The 21,714-nt window shown below is 37.6% G+C and overlaps 1 pseudogene; it reads left to right on the top strand.

Moving 5' to 3' along the window:
- The window catches only part of LOC130682199 (putative bifunctional UDP-N-acetylglucosamine transferase and deubiquitinase ALG13), a 124,257-nt pseudogene that overhangs the window by 32,642 nt on the left and 69,901 nt on the right, over positions 1 to 21,714 (top strand).

Raw genomic sequence — 21,714 nt, 5'->3', positions numbered from 1 at the left:
AACAGATTTAATGGCTGTAGTTAATTTATTACTGTTTCCAATGCTATGTTAATAGAGAGAAGTTAAATTCAGTATTGGAGTACAGTATATAACAGTTTCTTAAGAGTTTTGATGAGGTGAGTTGAGGGTTACCCCTGAAGGCAAAACAGTATTACCTCTGAAGGACCGGGAGGGCACTGACAAATCATCAGGGACTTCCCATAAAGCATATAATTTCTGAAATGTTTATGTAATAATATTTTGTCAAAATAAACTTAATTTAGGGGAGGTTGAATGTCTCTTGATCTGATAGTTCTTCCCATGCGACTTGATAGTAGTAATACATTAAACAAACATAACTCTTTCCCAATATCTCTCTTTATAAGGATAGCAAATCTCGGTGATTCCAGAGGCCCTCTGAGAAGTATTCATGGTTTTATGTATAAAATTGCATTTTAGGTATAAAGTATGCCCTGAAAATTTTATTTGTTCTAAATTTAGGAACTGATTTTGGGAAGGCAAAATCAAGAGTTTCCAGAGATTTGAGCACGTTATTAGACAGGCTCATGAGTGAAAAACCAATTTAATCAAAGCACAGCAGTCCCCCTTACTGGTGGGGGATTCCTAAACCTCAAGTGGGTGCCAGAAACTCTCGACAGTACTAAACCCTATATATACTGTTTCTTCCTGTATTTACATATCCATGATAAAGTTTAACTTATAAATTAGTCACAGTACAGATTAAGAATAATTAACAATAATTACAACAATGTACTGTAATAAAATTATGTGAATGTGGTCCCTCTCACAATATCTTATTGTACTGTACTCACCCTTCTTGCAATAAGTGAGATGATAAAATTCCTACGTGATGAGATGAAGTGACGAGAACAATGTAGGCATAATGCACATATTAATAAACTTCTGTTTGCTTTTCTCTTGTTGATCTGTCTTTTGCCAGTCTAAATTTGCAAGGTTCCAGGAGGAGAACCTAGAAAGATAAAGGGACAAAAAAGATTTTTTCCTCTATGTTTTACTAATCAATATTTTTATTTCAATGGCATTTTAAAAGTTCAGGCTAGGTTACCTAGTTTCTTAAAGATATGTCAGCAGGATAATCTGCTTCTGGACCATAATAAACAGCGGATAACAAACTGTAGAAAGTGAAACCATGGATGAGATGGGGATTACTGTACAAATAAAGATTTGAAAAGAAACAGAATAAAATACTATTGTAAGTGAAGAGCCTTTGTGCTCTGGGGTTTTCTCCCCTTAAATTATTAAGGACATGATAAAGGCAACTTTTTAATTTTAATTTTTTATTGAAGTATAGTTGATATACAATATTATATTGGTTCCAAGTATAAAACTCAGTGATTCAATAGTTACACACATTAAATCCTCACCCCAACTAATGCAGTTATTAACATTGAAAGATGTTACAGAACCACGGACTACATTCTCCATGCTGCACTTCCATCCCCATGACCAACATATTACAATTGAGATTTGGTGTCCCCTTATCCCCCTTGTAAGATAAATTTTAGCCGAAGTAAGCAGGCAGAGAGAGGCAACAAAGGGCCAGGTACTTTATTTGAATGCCCTGGGGCGAGGTTCCGTGGCCTTCCTGTCACAGGCCTGGGAAGTCACACCTGGTCAGGGAGGTGGGGGCTTATAAGGGATTAGGAGGGGGAGGAGTGGGCAAACTATCCTAGGGGGTGTGGAGAGGTATGATTGGCTAAAGGTGACATAATAGACAACTAGAAACTTTTTTCCTTCCCAGAGGGAGGAGGCTGACATCCGGGTCTTAGTTGGCACTTCAGAAGGATGGAATTCAGGAAGTGCTGTCCCCTTTCCATATAATGCACGGACCTTGGGGTCTGGTCTGTTCTCCCCCTATGGCATCTCCCTGTTCTGTTTGCATGTCCTTCTTTTTCCTTCCTCCAGCCTAACACCCTCACCCTACCCACTTACCCCAACCCCTCTCCCATGATAACCACCAGCCACTTCTCAGTGTCTATAAGTCTACTACTGATATGTTCATTCTGTTTTGTTTGCATATTTAAAGGTAACTTAAATCATAGAAAATTAGTCTTGTAAGACATAGAATCTCTATCTAGGCAAGATTACACTTAAAGAATGACCTTTCATACTGTAGGAGGAAATATTCATTACTAAATAAAGGAAACAAGACTGTTTAAACTGAGGGAGTACTGTAAACACTAATATATTTTATAGCTTTGTTTCAGACTCAGGTATTATAAACCAAAGCAAATAAAATTCACTTTCTAAAATGTCCTTTGTCATACTCTCTCATATTCTTTTAGAGGATCTGTGAGGTCAAAATGATTTTCATTATAATACTAAAATGTTATTTGTCTTTTTGACTCTCATCCTCTCATGAGCGTACTGTATTTTCCAGAGGCTATGATAATGCAATAGATTAAGTGCAGAAGAAGATACAAGGATCCATTTCTCTTCTGTGAGCTCAGATAGTAAAGAGATTTGCCAAAAAAATGTGAAACATTGCTATTCTTTTCAGAAAAATTCTGGTTTGAATAATATAGTTATTTTTCATAAAAATTAGGTCATTTAGATTAACATGCAATGTGTTCATCATTGCTACTTTCCAATGAATCAATATTTTTAAACTTTCTCATTTTTAATATCATGTGGTAAATATCAATAGTTATAACTCACATTATAATACACATAACCAAGAGCTCTTTGAGGTTCTCAACAATTTTTAAGAGTATAAAGGAGTCTGGAAACCAAAACTCTGCTTTAGAAAAAAAAAGTATTCTTTTTCCTTGAAAAACCAAAGTACATACACATATACTGTTGTACTTCTCTGTCACTGTTACTGATTGAAGACCCTCAACCACCTATATTAATTCTCAATTTTAACCAATGTGACTAACTGTGGGTAAAATTGCAGGATTTCCAGAATCACTCCCCTGGCTTTAGTGCATTTCCATATCAACAGGGGTTCCTAAGGGGTGGAGAGAGGTAGTTCATCTCCATATTAATGGGTAATTATGAGGGCAACCCAGGGCTTATCTGAACCTGAGAGGCTGGAGAGGGTATTTGCTTGCTTCTGACGGAGCAGGAGAGAAACGACCCCGGACCGCTGTTTGTAAACAATAAATAGGTTTTAAACTTTATTTCTCCCTTTGACTGATTTCGGTTTCAGCTAGGTATTTTGCCCCTGGATGTCCTCTCCCCGGAATTACACTAACCTTTATTATAAAAAGAAAAGTGCAGGGTACATAATTGAGAACTGTCTGATTTATGCAAGCATTTTAACAGACTAGCAGAGCTTTAGAATGTACGTGACAGAATTTTCTATAGCCACCAAATCTTTTTCATAACTTCTTATAATGGTGAAAACACATTCCTCAACTCCAAGATAATAGCTTCTCTATAGCATTTCAACGTATGAAGCAAAAGGATGTCAATTTAGCATTATGCTTTGTATAAACCAGTGTTTCAACATATTACTTACAAAGTAGCTGTGCTATGATTAACTATTAATTTACTCAGTTTAATGTCAGGCCACAACTTTTAGTTGCTTAAAGATTTTGGAAATTATCCTCAAGCTGGTATAATATAAAACAGTTGTTGTTGAAATAACTTTTGTCAGAATACTGATTTAATGTAGTTGAAAACAAATTTCTATTTTTCATAATTATAAACATTTTCAAAGTAACATTAATTTATTTGATCAGTAAGCATGTATGAGTTTAGTAAAAACACCCAAGTAAAATAAAATGCATGCTTGTATTATATTTAACACTAATATAACAGAGAAAAGACTTGCTAAAATTTTCCATTAATTATGTAATCTTGGATTCTTAAAACATTTGTGGATCAGCTTGTGCAAGATGTTTTAAGTTTGGCACATTTAAATTATAAGTTCAGTTTTCTTATTTTCTGGAAGTTGAAGCCTATTTGATTTATATATATGTTTATTCACTCTATGAGCTAATTAAAACAGTGCTCCTTTAATATTTTTCAGATATATGAAAAAATCTTACAGACACAAGAGGTAAAGGCCTTTCTGAGTTTCAGAATACTTTGGAATATTTGTTGTCTTTATAGTTTAATAAGTACTCATGGTTTATTACTCTTATTGGGCAGAAAACATAAGTCTGCTTATGTTTTACTATTTAACCACAGCCTTTCTACATTTGTCATTATGAACCTTAGCTGCACTGCATCATTCGTTCTTGAAATTTGGCATCAAGAAAAGGATAGCAAAATACCACTCCTCAAAAATGCAATTAAACAAGCTACAAGATATAAAGAATCCAGCAGAAATAGACTAGGTTTTTTCAGCATATGTTTTAGCCCTAATTCACCTCCAATCCTCTTTCTCTTTCAAAATAATTTCTTCTCACAGCTTTCTTCCTGTATATCATCAGGCAGGACAAAGCATAAATATGGTTTAAAGGGAGATTTTAATCAGGAAAGAAAGAAGACATTAGAATGAAAAAGAGCACCTGATGATCTAATGCTGGGAGGAGAAGTCTTGATAAATCACCTCTCCTGTACTTGGCTACCTGAGTGTAATTATCTGTGCTGTTTATTCAGGCTAATGTATAACTTTAAATTTCATCATACTTTAACATATCCTTACATTTTAAATGGTTCAATGGATGGGTTCAATGAATGATAGATGTAGGTTTCAGGCCTTAATGCCTCTTATTTTACACACAAAACTTATTAATGGAGTTTGACTCTGCAGCTTCCCAGGGACCCCATAAGTGCTCTGACTTCTTGAGAATCACATTTGTAAGAGACCATTGCCAATTACTTTGAAATGGCATTATTTTTGGATTGCAGTCAACAGACTTGAGGCAAAACCATCACTCAAATGTATATGGGCGAAACATGTTCACAGATAAAGAATCCCAAACCTCAGCATCATTGAAAAGATTTGTGGTATCCAACCAATTATGTGAACTCTTAGGATAGGGTATGAGGCTTCACTGTTCTTGCTTAACCACGACGTTTTAAGAGCTAAATTAAGTCTGTCAGTTCCCTCCTCCTTCTCCTCCTGGTGAGGCTGCCGTGACTTATACACGCAGAGGGTTATCATCAGTGGCCGGCTGGTGGGCCATAAATAGTCTTTGACTCCACCCTCCCCGCCCCAAAGATCTGATTTCCATCGCCCTATGGCGGCCGTGGCGGACTTCCGCCTCCCGCACCCCCCGCGGCCCCTGCGCTCCTGGATTCTGTACGTCATATCCGGTCGTTGCGGTTCGGGGAACGAGCCCGCGCGACGAAGTGTTTGTTACTGTAGGGACCATCAGCTTTGACGACCTCATCGCGTGCGTATCGGCGCACGCCAGTCGGCCAGTGAGTTGAGGAGGCGAGCAGGCGGGCAGCGGCGTTGTTCGCTGAGCTCGCCGCTTGTAGCTTGCCACCGCTAGCCTCGGTAACCTCGGCCTGATCGCAGCGCTCACTCAGGTGCCACCGCCCGCTTCGCTAGCTCCTCCCCGCGCCCGGCTGGGCCCTCTTGCGGCCCACCCGGCCCTCAGGGCCCTCTGCCTCCTCAGATCGCTCCCCCACCCTTTTCCGGCGCCTTCTCCTGCCCCTGGCTTTTTTCCTCAGATTCTCCGCCTCCGCCTCTCTGCCCAATAACTTCGCCCCTTCTTCCTGAGGGCCGGGGCTGCTCTCGCCGGCTCCACTGGCTCGCTTTGGGCCGCGTGGTGGGCAGCGGCCGCCTCCGCGCGCTCCGCTGGGCCTGCCAGGCGCGTCGTCTCGGCTCAGCCCCGCCGTGCTGGAGCCGCGCCCGCGCCCGGCCGCCTGAGGCGCCCTCGCGGCAGGCGTTTTTGGGCGCGCGGTGAGTCCTGAGCGCGCCTTCTCCTCAGGGCTCATAGTTCGCGCAGCCCCATCCGGGAGGCCGAGCGGGCCAATTTCTTGGTCTCCTCACTAGTTTTCGACACCCTTTTCAGAGTCCTTGCCTGATCTCATGCCCCTCGAGTGGCCAGTTCTTTCACGGCTTGGTCAGCCAGGTCGCTTACGTCCATTCCGGCCAAGTGAGCTAACTTGCTGGGCCCAGTACAGGGAAAAGTCGTTTTGGAAAACTTACTTTATTCGGTCATTCTTTTGGACAGCCCGTGCTCTGGCCTGAACACCGACCATAGGGTTTGTTGTTACTGCTGTTTTTCACAGTGGCCTGTTGAAAAAGCCCGTTTTTTTCAGTTTTCTCTATTTAGATAATCAAGAGACTTGGTTACAACCGGCTTGTCCTGCAAATAGGTAGAGGAAAGGTGGTACCTGAGCCATTCAGTACGGAGTCATTTACTCTGGATGTTTACAGGTACAAGAATTCCTTGACAGAAGACCTTGGGAAGGCAGATCTTGTTATTAGTCATGCAGGTCAAGTGTTTTAGAATCTCAAAGAGTTCGGTTTTGGTAGACAGTCACAAATCTGAACCTTTTGAGGTACAGTAAAATCACTAGAGTAACTCACTGTAGCCCTTTTGAATGTAATGCTCGAATATAACAATTGAGAACATTTGTGGAGATAATTTATTTCTGGGTGACAGAAGGATGAGAAAAATTAAATCACCAACCCAACTTTAAGAAACCCTTAACACAGGGGGAAAAAATAATTTACCTGATAACACATGCCAAAGAGTTGTCAAACTTGAAATTACTGTTTGGGCTTAAGCAGGAGTGTTCAGCCAGCCAATTGGTTGGATTGTTCATGGAGAAATTAGCTTAGAAAGATTTTTTACATATTTGTTAAGATTGAGTGTGAAATGAATGCTTTCAAAAATGTTCTTTAACGATCACATACTGTGTAACTCATTGCTAGCTTCTTAGAGAACCATCCTGTTGTATTTAGATTGCCAGTACCTTCAAAATAACTGTTTTTGGGGAGGATTGCAGTTTTGACTGCTGGAAAAGTAAGGGAGTAAGTTTCTTGGTTTTTAAAAAGCCTAGTTTGAAGAGAGGTCTTTCAAAATAGACATTACTACTGGGTTTGGTGATTAGAAATGTATACGATACTAATAGATTTTGGTATGGTTTTGCATGATTTGTGTATATAACTTGTTGAATTCTCCCAAACAGTCCTATGAACTGTAGTGTGTGCATTTCACAGGAAGAAACTGAGACAAAGAAGTTAAGTAACTTGTCTAGTCAGTAAATGGTAAACAGTCTGCTGCTAAGAGTTTGTTTTAACTACTACCCTAGCATCACCTAAAGATTTTGCCTAGTCACTTATCAGTCTCTTTGCTCCCGCTTAAAATAGCTAAAATGATTTTAGATTTCAAAGTTGAATTGACCCAAGTATTGTATATACGAACATTAGTGGAGATTTGTTCTTGACTATTTTTAGGGTGGTACCTCACAGGCAGAATCATAAACAGTGTTAAAAATTTTTCTTTATTGGTGTGTCTTCCTATTGAAGGCTTGCTTTTTCTACTTGTGTTTGAATGGAAGTACATTCAGTTTCATGTACAGCGTGTTGAACCTGAGACTGATTTAGATTCATGACTCATACTTAGGGCTTAGTACTAGAGGGCAGGTGGCAAAGCACTCGGTCATGGGTCATCAGTGGTGAAGAATGTTTTTCAAGTCAGTTTTATAACACTTCATTAGAGAGCAACTGATAATTACATTTTTGTCATTTTAAAGGTATATAATTAAAAGGCCGGGATTGTAGTGTTGCAACTAAGTTTTTTTTTTACTTTTTAATTTTGTTATCATTAATCTACAATTACATGAAGAACATTATGTTTACTAGGCTCTCCCCTACCCCAAGTCCCCTGCACAAACCCCCATTACAGCCACTGTCCATCAGCATAGTAACATGTTGTAGAATCACTATTTGTGTTTCTGTGTTGTACAGCCCTCCCCTTTCCCCCACCCCCTACATTACACATGCTAATCATAATACCCCCTTTCTTCTTCCCTGACCTTATTCCTCCCTACGCTTCCATTCTCCCCAGTCTCTTTCCCTTTGGTAACTATTAGTCCGTTCTTGGGTTCTGTGATTGGGTGCTGTTTTGTTCCTTCAGGTTTTCCTTTGTTCTTATACTCCACAGATGAGTGAAATCATTTGGTATTTGTCTTTTCTCTGCATGGCTTATTTCACTGAACATAATACCCTCTAGCTCCATCCATGTTGTTGCAATTGTAGGATTTGTTTTCTTCTTATGGCTGAATAATACTCAATTGTGTATATGTACCACATCTTCTTTATCCATTCATCTACTGATGGACACTTAGGTTGCTTCCATTTCTTGGCTATTGTAACTAGTGCTGCGATAAACATAGGGGTGCATCTGTCTTTTTCAAACAGGAGTGATGCATTCTTCGGGTAAAATCCTAGAAGTGGAATTCCTGGGTCAAATGGTAAGTCTATTTTGAGCATTTCGAGGAGCCTCCATACTGCTTTCCACAACGGTTGAACTAATTTACATTTCCACCAACAGTGTAGGACAGTTCCCCTTTCTCCAGTACCTTGCCAACATTTGTTGTTGTCTGTCTTTGAATTGGTAGCCATCCTTACTGGTGTGAGGTGATATCTCATTGTGGTTTTTATTTGCACTTCTCTGATAACGAGTAATGTGGAGCATCTTTCCATGTGTCTGTTGGCCACATGAATTTCTTCTTTGGAGAACTGTTCAGCTCCTCTGCCCATGTTTTAATTGGACTATTTGCTTTTTGTTTATTGAGGTGTGTGAGCTATTTATATATTTGGATATCAAGCCTTTATTGGATCTGTCATTTTTTAATATATTCTCCCATACTGTAGGGTACCTTTTTGTTCTATTGATGGTGTCCTTTGCTGTACAGAAGCTTTTCAGCTTCATATAGTCCCACTTGTTCATTTTTGCTTTTTTTCCCCTTGCCCGCGGAGATATGTTCATGAAGAAGTCGCTAATGTTTATGTCCAAGAGATTTTTGCCTATGTTTTTTTAAAGAGTTTTATGGTTTCATGACTTACATTCAGGTCTTTGATCCATTTTGAATTTACTTTTGTGTATGGGGTTAGACAGTGATCCAGTTTCATTCTCTTACATGAAGCTGTCCAGTTTTACCAGCACCATCTGTTGAAGAGACTGTCATTTCCCCATTGTATGTCCATGCCTCATTTATCGAATATTAATTGACCATATATGTTTGGGTTAATGTCTGGAGTCTGTAATCTGTTCTACTGGTCTGTGGCTCTGTTTTGTGCCTGGAACCAAATTGTCTTGCTTAATATGGCTTTGTAGTAGAGCTTGAAGTTGGAGAGTGATATCCCCCTCACTTTATTCTTCTTTCTCAGGATTGCTTTGGCTATTCAGGGTCTTTGGTCGTTCCACATGAATTTTTGAACTATTTGTTCCAGTTCGTTAAAGAATGTTTTTGGTAATTTGATAGGGATTGCTTCAAATCTGTATATTGCTTTGGGCAGGATGGCCATTTTGACTATATTAATTATTCCTAGCTGTGAGCATGGGATGAGTTTCCATGTGTTAGTGTCCCCTTTAATTTCTCTTAAGAGTGTCTTATGGTTTTCAGGGTATAGGTCTTTCACTTCTTTGGGTAGGTTTATTCCTAGGCATGTTATTCTTTTTGATGCAATTGTGAGTGGAATTGTTTTCCTGGTTTCTCTTTCTATTGGTTCATTGTTAGTGTATAGGAAAGCCACAGATTTCTGTGTGTTAACTTTGTATCCTGCAACTTTGCTCTATTCCAGCATCAGTAATAGTAGTAGTTTTGGAGTGGAGTCTTTAGGGATTTTTATGTACACTATCATGTCATCTTCAAATAGTGACAGTTTTAACTTCTTCTTTACCAGTCTGGATTCCTTGTATTTCTTTGTTTTGTCTAATTGCTGTGGCTAGGACCTCCAGTACTATGTTAAATAACAGTGGGGAGAGTGGGCATCCCTGTCTTGTCCCCGATCTCAGAGGAAAAGCTTTCAGCTTCTCGCTGTTCAGTATGATGTTGGCTGTGGGTTTACCATATATGTCCTTTATTAAGTTGAGGTACTTGCCCTGTATACCCATTTTGCTGATGGTTTTTATCACGAATGGATGTTGAACTTTGTCGAATGCTTTTTCAGCATCTATGGGGATGATCATGTGTTTTTGTCTTTCTTTTTGTTTATGTGGTGGATGATGAGGATGGATTTTCGAATGCTGTACCGTCCTTGCATCCCTGGGATGAATCCCACTTGGTCATGGTGTATGATCCTTTTTGATATATTTCTGAATTCGGTTTGCTAATATTCTGTTGAGAATTTTTGCATCTTCGTTCATCAGGGATATTGGTCTGTAATTTTCTGTTTTGGTGGGTTCTTTGCCTGGTTTTGGTATTAGGGTGGTGCCGGCTTCATAGAATGAGTTTGGGAGCATTCCCTCCTCTTCTATTTTTGGGAAAACTTTAAGGAGAATGTGTATTATATCTTCTCTGTATGTCTGATAAAATTCCGAGGTAAATACATCTTGCCCGGGGTTTTATTTCTTGGGTAGTTTTTTGATTACCGCTTCAATTTCTTTGGTGGTAATTGGTTTGTTTAGATTTTGTTTCTTCCTTGGTCAGTCTTGGAAGGTTGTATTTTTCTAGGAAGTTGTCCATTTCTTCTAGGTTTTTCAGCTTGTTAGCATATAGGTTTTCATAGTAGTCTCTAATAATTGTTTGTATTTCTGTTGGGTCCGTTGTGATGTTTCCTTTCTCATTTCTGATTCTGTTGATGTGTGTTGATTCTCTTTTTCTCTTAGTAAGTCTGGCTAGAGGCTTATCTATTTTGTTTATTTTCTCAGAGAACCAGCTTTTGGTTTCATTGATTTTTTTCTATTGTTCTATTCTTTTCAATTTTGTTTATTTCTTCTGTGATCTTTATTATGTCCCTCCTTCTGCTGACTTTAGGCCTCATTTACTCTTCTTTTTACAATTTTGATAATTGTGACGTTAGACTATTCATTTGGGTTTGTTCTTCCTTCTTTAAATATGCCTGGATTGCTATATACTTTCCTCTTTAGACTGCTCTCACTGCGTCCCACAGAAGTTGGGGCTTTGTGTTGTTGTCATTTACCGGATCTCCATTTTAATTTGGTCATTGATCCATTGAGTGTTTAGAAGCATGTTGTTAAGGCTCCATGTGTTTGTGAGCCTTTTTGCTTTCTTTGTACAAGTTTTTCTAGTTTTATGACTTTGTGGTCTGAAAAGTTGTTTGGTAGAATTTCAGTCTTTTTGAATTTACTGAGGCTCTTTTTTGGCCAAGTATGTGGTCTATTCTGGAGAATGTTGCATGTGCACGTGAGAAGAATGTGTATCCTGTTGCTTTTGGGTGTTGAGTTCTATAGATGTCTGTTAGGTCCGTCTGTTCTACTGTGTTGTTCAGTGCCTCCGTGTCCTTACTTATTTTCTGCCCGGGGATCTATCCTTTGGGGTGAGTGGAGTGTTGAAGTCTCCTAAAATGAATGCATTGCAGTCTATTTCCTCCTTTAGTTCTGTTAGTATTTGTTTCACAGATGCTGGTGCTCCTGTGCTGGGTGCATATATATTTGTAACGGTTATATCCTCTTGTTGGACTGAGCCCTTTATCATTATGTAATGTCCATATTTATCTCTTGTTACTTTCTTTGTTTTGAAGTCTATTTTGTTTGATACTAGTACTGCAACACCTGCTTTTTCTCCCATTGTTTGCATGAAATATCTTTTTCCCTCCCGTGGCTTTTGGTCTGTGCATGTCTTTGGGTTTGAGGTGAGTCTCTTGTAAGCAGCATGTAGATGGGCCTTGTTTTTTATCCATTCACTGACCCTATATCTTTTGATTGGTTCATTCAGTCCATTTACATTTAGGGTGGTTATCGATAGGTATGTACTTATTGCCATTTCAGGCTTTAGATTCATGGTTACGAAAGGTTCCAGGTTACTTTCCTTACTATCTAAGACTCTAACTTAACTCACTTAGTATGCTGTTACAAACACAATCTAAAGGTTCTTTTCTATTTCTCCTCCTTTTTCTTCCTCCTTCATTTTTTATATATTAGGTATCAAATTCTGTATGTTTTGTCTATCCCTTGATTGACTTTGGGGATAATCAATCTAATTGTTCATTTGCCTTGCAATCAGCTGCTCCACACTCCCTTCCATCATTTTACTACCTCTGGTGACAGCTATCCAACCCTAGGAACACTTCCATCTATAGCAGTCCCTCCAAAATAGGCTGCAGAGATGGTTTGTGGGAGGTAAACTCTCTCAGCTTTTCCTTATCTGGAAATTGTTTAATCCCTCCTTCAAATTTAAATGATAATCTTTCCAGATAAAGTAAGGTTGGTTCCAGGCCCTTCTGCTTCATGGCATTTAATACATCATGCCACTCCCTTCTGGTCTGTAAGGTTTCCGCTGAGAAGGCTAATGTTAGCCTGATGGGCTTTCCTTTGTATGTGATCTTATTTCTGCCTCTTGGTGCTTTTAACAGTCTGTCCTTATCCTTGATCTTTCCCATTTTAATTACTATGTGTCTTGCTGTTGTCTTCCTTGGGTCCCTTATGTTGGGAGATCTGTGGATCTCCGTGGCCTGAGAGACGGTCTCCTTCCCCAGATTGGGGAAGTTTTTAGCAACTACCTCCTCAAACACACTTTCTATCCCTTTCTCTCTCTCTTCTTCTTCTTCTCGTATCCCTATAATGCGAATATTGTTCTGCTGGAATTGGTCACACAGTTCTCTCAATATTCTTTCATTTTTAGAGATCCTTTTTTCTCTCTGTGCCTCAGCTTCTTTGTATTCCTCTTCTCTAGTTTCTGTTTCATTTGTCTCCTCCACTGTATCCAACCTGCTTTTAATACCCTCCATTGTTCTCTTCTACGATTTGATCTCTGACCTGAGTTCATTCCTGAGTTCTTGGATGTCTTTCCATACCTCCATTAGAATGTTGATAATTTTTATTTTGAACTCTCTTTCAGGAAGAGTCTCGAGGTCCATGTCATTTAAATCTTTCTTGGGAGTTGTATTAATAATTTTACTATGGGGCAGGGTTCCTTTGGCGTTTCATGTTTGTATATGGCGCCCTCTAGTGTCCAGAAGCTCTATTCTGGATCTGCTCAGCCTCTGAAGCAATGTCGGGGGTCGCAGGGGAGAGGTACCAGTGCCTTGGGGGAGGAAAGAGCTGTTCCCCGCTTCCCGGCTGCTGTGCCTGTCTCCACCGCCTGAGCCAGTGGGCCGGACACACAGGTATAAATTTTTGTCTCAGAGCAGCCAGATATGGATCCCTGCTTTCCACAAGTGGCCGGAATCCCAGTCTCCCCAGGAACTCTGTCTGTATTAACTTTCCAACCCGGTAGTCATGCGAGACTCATGAAAGCACCATGAAATGTAGGTTTGTGCTCCCAGAGCAGATCTCTGGAGCTCGGTATTCAGCAGTCCCAAGCCTTCCACTCCCTCCCTGCTCCGTTTCTCTTCCTCCAGCCAGTTAGCTGGGGTGGGGGAAGGGCTCGGGTCCCGCAGAGCTACAGCTCTGGTACTTTACCCTGTTCCATGAGGTCTGCTCTTTTCTCCAGGTGTATGCAGTCTGACACCGTCCTCTTTCCTGTTGCTCTTCAGGATTAGTTGTTCCAATTAAATTTTCTCATTGTATTCATTTTTAGGAGGAAGCCTCTGTCTCTCCTCTCACACTACCATCTTTAACCCTCAAAATAGCTCTTCTTCAAGTTTTTTATCTTTTGAGTCCTAGCTGTAAAGCTTGGTGCAACACCTTCATTTTTTTTTTTTAAACTGTATTAACACATTTGATTTATTTTTGTAGGTGTGGAAAGTGGTTTGGAGACTCGTGAAAAAGGAAAGCCACTTGTGGTGGTTGTAAATGAAAAATTGATAAGCAATCAGCAGCTGGAATTGTCAAAGCAGTTCTACAAGGACGGACATCTCTTGTATTGTACCTGCAGGTATGCTAGAGACTGATGATTTGACCTATTTAATCTCTCCCTAGCTCTTGCCTACCTGCCTAACCTTTCTGTCTTTTTGACCTCCTACCTTTTCCCACTTCAACTGTCATTTATGTGTTGTATTTCTTTCAAATATAATTTCATTGCATGTGAGTATCTGTGTGTGTGTGTGTGTGTGTGTGTGTGTGTGTGTGTGCGCACATGTATGTATATTCATCTGGACATGCAAGTCACAAGAATATAGTTTTTTAATTTGCTTAGATTTTCTTTATCCAAGGAATGCATTTGCTTATTAATTGAAGTTTTGCCTTCAGTAAATGCACTGGAATCCCTAAATTAAGTTTTTACTCATTCATTAATTCAACTAAACCTAATGAGTGGCAGCCATTACTTTATGTGCTATGGATACAGGGAAATACAAGAGAAAAAGTCCCTTCTTTCATGGTGCTTATGTTCTAGTTGTGGGAGTTAGTAAACAGTTCATAAATAAGCCATCAAGATAGTTACACATGGTGAAATGTGTTGTGAAGAAAATAAGGCAGGATGATGGAATGGCTGTGGTGGGTGAAGACTAATTAGATAAATTCAGGGAAGCCATGACTTGGGTATATAACGTTTGAGGTGATACCTCAGCGACAAGGAAGAAGTAGTAATGGGAAGCTAGAGGCAGAAAGAACAGCAGCAATTGCAAAAGGCCCTAAGTTAGGAATGAACATAGAGTTTGGTGCATTTGAGGAACAGAGGGAAATTTAGTGTGACAGAAGTATAGTGAACAAGGAAGAATGTAGTGTAAAATGAGGCTGAGTGGGGACAGCTCGTATAAGAGTTCTGATTTTATTCTGTTTAATGAGAAGCCATTGGAATATTTTAAGCAAAGGCATTACTTTATGGTAAGGAGTATTATTTTCTAGAAGTATATTAGAATTCTGCAAGAACTGATCAACATCACAATAGAAGGATGAAGAAAATTGCTGTTTTTTTTCCTTACTAATGCTTCTTGAGACAGTAGAAGCTTGACAAAGGGTCAGGTCAGTAATTTCCAATTGTTCGAGTTTAAAAGCTATACTAATTTGATGTTGTAAAAAGTAAAGACCTCAGTGAAGAAGTATTACAAAATAGATAATTTTTAAGTTAAAATAAATTGAAATTAAGATAAATGAATCTTAGAAGAAACTGACTAGAACATATTGAGCTTTTCTTTTAATTTTATGTGTCTCTTAGGCAATTTAAAATAAAAATGAACACCTGTTTATCATTAAATATTTATTGCATGCCTCCTATGTGCCAGGCATTATTATAGGCACTTAGCATACATCACTGAACAAAACAGATTCCTATTCTCATGGAGAGGAGACAGATTTATTGATTGTTTCAAGAGCAGCTGTTGGTGTCCTATTCCCTATAATGATGGAGAAGAGGGAATGTCAGGGTGGTTTTATAATAATAGAAGCCATTCTAGAAAGCATTGTGAGTCAGGGGAGAAACTAGTTAATCAAAATTATGTGGGCTTCAGATAATGGACATATCTGTCCCTGGTAGTTGAGATTATTAGTGGTTAACAGGCATTTCTAAAGAGAATAAACTCTCACCTTCCTAATTGGTTTATGCAAATCAGTTTTTCCCAGTCACTTTTGATGATGATTTTCATTCTAAATGTTGAATCAGCTTTAATTTTATGTTGGTACATTAAAAAAAGAGAAAACATTGATTTCATAAACATATCCTATACTTTGGTTGAAGAGGAGGAAGCTATACAAGTCTCCACTTTATTCATTTTTTACAGTTTTTTAGAAATCTTTCTTTGTTATATTAATTTCAAGAAAGTCATACACATGAATGCCATAAGAATCAGTAATTGGTTGTATTTTTATTTTAGGTATATCATTTATTTGCCCCAAATCTGGGCTGGGTGGTTGTATGTCTATTCTAATTTAAGTGACTGGTTTAATTAAATTTCTGAATAGCTGTATGTTGTGATTTGGAACCTTATTACCGATGTGCATGGTGGCTGTGCATTGCTTAATTGTATATGTATTTATGTTAGAAAATTATTGGCAAAAGGAGTTTTTCCACAATCTTCATGCATGGTTTAGTAGTCTCCCCAGCTTATTGTTCTTATCTGGTAGCTGTTAGTTAAAGTTGCATTTATTCTGTTTTCATAAATTAATTTTACCTCCAATTACATATGCCCAGTCCTGAGAAGTGTTCCAAAGCCATGTGACCACATCAGTTGACATAAGAGAAAAGGTATGTGTTGGATTGATATCGACATATAGTCTCTTCATACTGCTTTAATCTTGGTATGTTTATCTGTAGTATTAAAATACTTACTCATGTGCAGTTTGAGAAGCATCACAGTGTGCTTGGAAGTTAGATTCAGTCATCAAGTGGGTAGCAGATGAATTATGGGATTTTCTTCCATGTTACTAATATTTTTCTTCTATTGTTTTAGCACACTTCCTTGGTTATTACAGCCAATGGACTTATCAACACTGAAATGTTTTCCTCCTGGCCAGCCAAAAAAATTTTCTACATTTTTGGATAAAGTTGTTGGATTACAAAAATAAACACTTAAAACTCTGAACACTTTAAAAACACCCCACAAGTCCAGCCTATGGAATATGGTTAAGTCAAATAAAATACATAATACATGTTTGCAGAATAATATAAATTTCCTACATTTATAGAATGTATAGAAAATTTTATGGTGTAAATGTTAGCATTTGGGTCCAAATCCTAATTGCAATTTAATAAATTGATTAGATATGTTTCTCATATTTTTGTAAAAGAAATATGTAGTAAGTATTCATAGGTTTTTGTCCTAGAATCCTAAGTGGATTCAGAATCATGAAAAAAATGAACAAAGCTTAAGAACTTGGACAAGAACCTCAAAGATGGTTACTAGTTTGAATTTTAAAAATGAAATAGTAACAAACTTCTTAAAAAAGAGCAAAGAGCACCTTTAGCTTCTTAATCCAAGGAACCAAATTTTTTAAAAAAGACAAGCAAAAATGATGCATTGTGCTCTGAAATAAAAAGCTCAGTAGTTACCTAAAAGAAATGAACAAGATTAACTATCAAGTCATTTGATGTATTGTACTTGGAGAAACTCTTTTTATCCTGAAGGGTGAAGTGGATGTGTTTGTTCACTTTCCTCTAAAATACAAATAGAAAGTGACAAAATAATCTTGCCTGATGTCAAAGCTTTACTGGTTTGAGAAGAGTAAATCAGAAAAGACTTAACGCCAATAGGACTTGATGTTATTTTTTAAGGCCCTCTCTTGCAGTGGTATTGAAACATTTATTGTAACATCAGAGGAATTGATAATTTATGTGCTTAGAAAATTAGTTGTACAAATGTGTAAGTGATCTGATGTGTGTAATGCCTAAATATATCATTCAGAGTTCACACAATTGAAGATACACATATATTAAGGAATTCTGATGAACAGAGATTACCTTTAAGACCAAAAAGTAAACCAGATAAGCCATGAGTGTTCATAGTTTCCTGGTGGAAATTTTAGATATAATCCATTCATAAAACAAGAGCATTCACTATGAAGACCTACTTTCCACTGTATTATCCCAAAATGTTGAATATTCTAAACATTTGACTGGGGATGCATTATGTGATGTTTTTGTAGATTTATTTTCCTCATTGTGTTTTACTTAAGCTAATGTTTATTAAAAATAAATTCTTACTAATGGTAGAAGGTGGTGGCTAAGAAGTACTCTGGGTAGCAGGAGGAAGCCAACTTGGATTACAATTTTGCTGAGAATAAGCTTAAAAGTGAGTGAGTTGCATCTACATGGGTAGGAATTCACAGCACCATAATCATAATTGTATAGTATTTTGATGTGCTCATGTTGTAGAAAAGGCCCTATTCAAATATATGGGGATAATTTGACTTCTGTGCTTTTAAAGTGTTTCTCTGGTTTGAGAAAAACAATTGTGGCTTAAAATTTATGTTTACTCAATCTTTCATCATTTTATGTCATGAAGGACTAACCATAGAGAAACAGGAACAAGTGAAAGGTTTACTTAGAACATCAGACAGCTGAAAAGCAACATAGGGCCCCACAACCTTGGCTTTTTAAATTTCCCTAAGAATACATAACCCAGATTCAGTTTTTTTGTTTAGCAGAAGCTTAAGTCAGTGGTGTTGACTGTGTGTAATGACATCCCTTTGATTACATATTTATGAGAATTGTATCAGTTGTGGGGTTTAAAAATCAAAGGATATCTTCGCATCGATTTGATTTGGCGGGAATCCTCAAGATCGTCTAGTCCAATCTCATCATCTTCTCAGTTGAGAAAGAAGGTCAGAGGTTATAGCTTGTCTAACAGCCTTTGGCAGAGCTGCCATTAGAAGCAGCTCCTCGACTCCTACTCCTGTGCTCTTTCCACCATACCATAATATATGTTGTAAGCTTTTTGTTTCTTTATAGTTTTGTTTAGTGTTTAGTTACTTTAATCTTCAGAGGAAACTTGTTCATTTCCAGAAGCTGTTCATCTCATTTCAGTTGGAATTGAACACTTTGTGTATTTAAGTTTTCTGTTGGTGTATGACAGCCTTACCTCAGACTTATAAATCTGTCATTCCTGAGTGTTTGCAGTCTAGCAAGATGTTCTGAGTGGGATTGGTACTAGATTGAATGAGTGAGGGCTTTAAGACAAATAACTAGATTTTTGGAGTTGGAAGAGAATTTTAAATATACCAGATGGAAACCACTCATTTTACAGATAAGGAAAGAGGCAAAGATGAATTAATTGCCAAGTTTACATGGCATTGGTCCTTATGAAAAAATTAATGATAATCAAAATTCTATTAGAAATAATTTGCTCAGTGGAGTGAAATCACTTTGGTGTTATTACAAGACAGAGCTTCAGGTTCTTGAAAGCAATGAGTAAGTGGAGTGCACTTTATTTAATAGCAGCTTTCTGCTGCACGTATTTCGAGTTCCAGGAATAAGGAAGCAATAGAGAAAGGTTAGTATTTTGAGAAATTTGCATCGTGGATAGGTTCAGAGGTGGAAAAGTAATAGTTAGAAAGTTGATGTTGGAGTAGGTAAAAGATGATGTGAGGTTATAGGATGATGGGAAAGATTTTAGATTACTGTGCTTACAATTTTGGAGGAAAAGTAAGAGCTGGTAGGATTTGGTGTTAGGTAAGAAAGAGTATATGAAAGTACTGTCAGGTTTTTTTAATTTCAGGCGCCTTAGAGCACTACTTTGTATGCCTTTAATGGCAAATAATGCAGACACACAGGGAAGTGTAAAAATATGTTCATTCTGATATTTTCAGTCTGAGAAACTCTTCCTCAGACTAAGTCATTAATGACTAGCATGATCTAGATAATTTTCTTGGCCCTTTATTATGGTATAAGCACTTAATCCCACTGATTTGTTCACATATAAAATTTTCAGAGATGACCAGGAATCTTTACACAGTCTGAGAAATGAGATCTATCGGTGAATTACTAGAAATTAATTTTTGAGAACAATTTGGAATGAGTAGTCCTGATAGCTATGCAGTAATCAATTTTCTGCTGTACAATTAGTTTCACATTTCTGTGGGGGAGTAGGGAATGAAAAATAATGCCTGTTGCGTGCTTAGTAATATATCAGGTACTATTCAGAGCACTTTACACATATGAGTACATTTAATCTTTATAATAACCCTATGAAATAGTTACTATTATCTCATTTTACAAACGAGGAGAATGGGCTCAGAGCATAATGTGAAAAAGGAGTTTCATGTTAAATGAAGTGTCCAAAAGATGGCTTTGGAATTGTAATTGGAACACTGAATTATATTTCCACCATTTGTGGGGATAAGGATAGAATATTTGAAATCCAAGAAATTTTGATGGTATGATAGCCACAGGTACTTAATATACTTCAATTTTCACATTGCTATTTAGAATTATACAATTCATGTGGAGAAATTTTCCCAGTAGGTTTACCTAGTTGCAAGTTCTTTACTGGTTCTTTTGTTTTCTCTTTAAATATTTGTGTTTTAGCTTCCATTTTTGTTCTTTAATGTACTTATATTTCCTTGGTATTGTTATCACTTCCACAGCTTGTACTACTGATTGCCCTATCTATAGTCCTCCATCCAGTTGCCTTTTGGTCTTGTTTGTCTGTTAGCTCTCTAGGCACCTTAAACGATGTGCCCCAAACTAAAATCATATTTCTCCTTTTCATCCTTCTGAGATCCTTATCACCATTTAGTGGTAATAATGGTGTTACCGTTTAGTCAGTCCCCCACGCTTTAACTCTTAATCTCCAACACTGTATTGGTCACCATGTATTCTGAGCTTTACCTCCTGTCTCATGCCCATTTATTTCCTTATTTAGTATTTTAACAAAAATGCATAGTAAGACTTTTTTGTATCACAGGACTCAAGACAGGATTCCTGGCCTGGAGGAATGCTCATACAGTGTAGTTGAGGATGAACTGTTTTACTCATTCTTGAAGCCTCTGCCTGAAACACTTTAGGCTTTCGATAAATGATAAGTGTACTTTTGTAACTTAGTATTCTTTTCTCATTATCTTGCTTAGGAGTTGGTACTGGTTTTAGGAAATACTGTCATCACGCACATACTCATTTCATACAGTCTTTGACTTGACTCCAAAGTATTATGTCTCTTGTTCAGGAGGAAGTTGTGACCCTCACATTGTATGGTGAGTTTGTAGGATCAAGCATTTACAGGAGTAGCATCTAAAACATAGCGGTGCCTATCCTGTGTAATGTCTTAATGGTGTTTAAGTGTCTCTCATAATGGTGCTTATTGGGGATATTTTGGTAAAATGTGATGTAAATTAGTTTTATTAAAAGCAGTAGCTATAGTGTTTTTCAGTAAAAGACTCTGTGGATAAAGGTTAAGGATAACTGCTGAATGACATTTAATTTGGTTCCCTGTTAGTTGATTAATTCCTGAAGTATTTTAGCACAATCTTAATATTGTATGGTCTTTTAATTCTTATAATTTTTGTAGGTGACTAGACAAAAGGCGAGCAAATCTAGTTAGCTTCCAACAGGAAAGTACAATATATGCTTCTTGATTGATACTGATTCCTGTAAAATATTTTGAGACGTTTATATATTGTTATATACCATCTATTAACATTTCAGAAACTTTTAGATCTTTATTGTCTTTATGAATTTTTACCACATTCTGGTCAAAATTATTTATTATGATTGGCACTGATTTTATTTTAATGACTACAGTCCTATTCTTTAAGGCAGTAGTTCTTAAGCTTCCTTGGGTTGTGCAGTCCTTCAAAATATTTAAAACTATTGCTCCTCTCCCTACTGGCACATACACACATTTTGCAGTGAATGACATTTCAGGGAGTTTAAAGATGCCTTGAGGCCCTAAGTAAAGAATCCTTAGACTAAGGGCAACTTCAGTAACTTCATTCCTGCTTGTAGGAATTATAGGTCATTGCTTATTATAATTATTAGACTCCTTTATAATTAAATCCTTTTGTTAAGTACATTTGAGTTTAATAATTCCCAGTTTTTAAAATAATATAGCAAATTATAAACTTTTCTCATCAAGTTTAACACATAACCAAACAACATGTTTTGAAACTAACCTTCATATTATTAACCCAGTATTTATAACCCCCAATGGCTTGTGTAGCACTGTTTCTAATTGGTGAAAGGAACTAAATGGAATTTAGTAATTAGTTTTAGGGTATACTGCATTAGGCTATTTGGTAAACCTGTACAGTAATTTAGTTATTAACTGTCAAGTGTGCTTCTAAAGTATTTGTTTCCTGAGCTGGTAGTCACTGTTGGAGCTGTCTGTGAGAAGCCACA

The sequence above is a fragment of the Manis pentadactyla genome, chromosome Y (assembly GCF_030020395.1).
Source record: "Manis pentadactyla isolate mManPen7 chromosome Y, mManPen7.hap1, whole genome shotgun sequence".
Lineage (NCBI taxonomy): Eukaryota > Metazoa > Chordata > Mammalia > Pholidota > Manidae > Manis > Manis pentadactyla.
The sequence above is the reverse complement of the archived record's forward strand: the minus strand, read 5'-3'. Positions and strand labels throughout refer to the sequence as shown.